At 40.5% G+C, this 2,753-nt stretch overlaps 1 protein-coding gene across 1 annotated transcript in view; it reads right to left on the reverse strand.

Moving 5' to 3' along the window:
• Positions 1 to 2,753, reverse strand: part of asap3 (ArfGAP with SH3 domain, ankyrin repeat and PH domain 3) — a 29,027-nt gene that overhangs the window by 20,140 nt on the left and 6,134 nt on the right. The window lies entirely within an intron of this gene.

Below are 2,753 nucleotides of genomic sequence, written 5' to 3' on the forward strand. Positions count from 1 at the left end.
CACCTGCAGCTGAGTGAAGCTGACCCCCCACCTGCAGCTGAGTGAAGCTGACCACACCCACAGAGAAAGGAAAAAAAGGCAGTAATTATTGATAAGGTAGTAACCATGCTGTGGCTTCACCTGTCGCATTTTCTTTTAAAGAAAGAAAAAGTAGCTTGCAAAGCTGTCGCATCGGTGCTACGTGATTAAAAGCAGAGCTGCGTGTCTAATCTCACACACGTCTTCCTATCTTTGTGAGGACCACATACAGAGCTCAGCCTCGCTCTGCGCCGTCTTTTTCCCCAAGTTTGGCGAGAGGTGGATATGGAGGGATGCAAAAAATAGCTCTCAGCTTGATCTGGCCTTATTTAAATAAAAACGGCTACATGCTGTGAAATTCTTAGAGGGGCGGGCCATCTCGTTGGCGGGGTGGGGGGGGGCTGTATAATGGTAGGGGAAACACTGACTTGATGCACCCTGTTAGCTGAAAACTTAACATAAGGATCAACTGAAGTGTGATGCATTTCCAAGATACTTAGTCAGGGATTTGTTGGATTTATTTACCATTTAATTTATTTATTTATTTGCTACTTCTGAAAGACATGAGATCATTTTTAGATCTGACAGTTCTGGTGTCCCCCTCTTGTCCCCTTTCCTCATTTTTAAAATACACCCTGCACAAGATGCTGTAATTAAGTCAGGTAAAGTATAAGGAATGGGCAAAAAAGCAGCCAAGAAAAAAATCTGACATTCAGAAAATCATTTTCAGAGTGCTGTACAATTTCATTTAACAGTAACAACTATAGTCAAGAAAGCCTGTAATAAACTAAATGAGATTAAATTAAATGAGAAGAAAACCTTTTGATACAGTTTTCCTGTTCAAGACAAACATAAAACTGTCATCATGTCTGTATATTGGCCACTGACAAACAGTTTTACCCACTGGTCAAAAGATCATGAACTATTTAAAAGAATGCAGACACACTAAAAACTGCAGAAGAGCAACTCGGGTTTAGCATGAATACAAAACCTTTGGGACAGCATAGTTATTTAGCGGAGAAAAAGAAAGTGCTCCAGCACGTACGATGCACGCAACTTTCAAACAACAAGCAGCTGAGTCACCTTGGATGATTTTACAGCTGACCTTTAACAGCAGAACCCACCAGAGAAATTCTACTCCCTGACTGGTCTCCCAGAACACACACAGACTCATGAGCCACAGCATGCTGGCAGAAAACTTGTACTTAGAGTTTACAGGAACAGAAAATGACACGAGAGAATTCCTCAGAGCATGTGTTTTTGCATGTGTGACACATTATGAAGCCATCAGAGCAACACTAAAGGGGTAGTGGGCGTACAACTTTGTCTGTTTATGTTGTTTGTCAGACTGTCCATCTACAATTAACCTCAGGAGTAATTAAGGGATTCAGCAACATAATGAGTGAGCAAGAAATAGGACTCTAATCACCACATTACTGGAATGAACCCATATTATTCTACTTAGATGAACAGGAAGAACAAAATGGGAGAAATGATGGAGCTCATGCTACAGCTGGTTGCAGACTTTTACACAYGTTATTGAAAGGCGCTGTTGACCCTTTAAGCACCCCAACACCATCCACCACTTATGAAGCTTACAGAAGTTTACAAAATTTATGTAGTGGGTAGGGTCGGGCGATATAAGCAAAAAGATTTATTACAATTAATAGTAGCATTTAGATAACAATTAATATGCTGATTATTAGATGAACTGCAGTTGCATGTAGCCAACGTTGTGGCCTTGCTCCACACCTTCTGGCCTTCTTCTTACTCTGGTTTATGTCGGTGTTTCAGGTGATTAAACAAGTTTGCAGGGTTAGCGTTAGCTGCTACACTTCTACCACTGGGCTGACATGTACACCTAGTTGCAATAACTGTTAAGTGGAAAATATTAGTTGTTGACATTTTTCCTGACAGTTAATTGCACCTGTTACGATTTTACTCAACCCTATTAGGGGAAAAAAATGAAAGGACCAGGACCAGAGAATGTGACAACAACACACAACAAACATTGCTACCCTCTTCTATCAAAGCTGACACAATTTATTCTTGGCATCATAAAATAATTGTGGTCACCCTCTTGCCGCTTATGAAAGATTACAAAATGTACGGGGGGGAGGCAGGCAACTTACGGACAGAACTGCCTGTTAAATAGTGGCGAACTCGGAGATTGGAACGGTGCCCTGAGGGCATCCTGACGCTTCAGAAAATCGAACAGGGTGTCCAAAAGATGACCCAATGTCTAGCTAAAAGCCTGACTGGTTGCCTAATGCCTGGTTTATACAATATTTAAAAATTTTAGACTGTTTTTCAAAACTTAAGAGACCCCACACGTGACGACAAAATAATCATAGATAAAACAGGTTAGGTGGCGTACACCACACAAGAAAAATCAGACGACAAACAGGAAATCTTGTGAGACATCTCGAGATCAAACGTGAGTTCAGAGTAACTAAACATGGTAGACAAGAAAGAAGCTAAGGCAGGGGTCTGCAACCTGTGGCTCTGGGGCCACATGTGGCTCTTTGGTCCCTCTGCAGTGGCTCTTTGAAAATGTGACCAAACATAACAGAATACATTTTTTTTTTGTTTTTGTTTTTATACTCACAACAGAAATCAATTTGTATGCAAATATGTGATCAGTACTACTAATACAAAAAGTAAAACATGTTAGCTCATGCTAGCCTGTTGTTTTTTGTATAACTAATAGCTAGCCTTTTGTTTACTTAAATATT

The sequence above is a fragment of the Austrofundulus limnaeus genome, unplaced genomic scaffold (assembly GCF_001266775.1).
Source record: "Austrofundulus limnaeus strain Quisiro unplaced genomic scaffold, Austrofundulus_limnaeus-1.0 Scaffold2, whole genome shotgun sequence".
Lineage (NCBI taxonomy): Eukaryota > Metazoa > Chordata > Actinopteri > Cyprinodontiformes > Rivulidae > Austrofundulus > Austrofundulus limnaeus.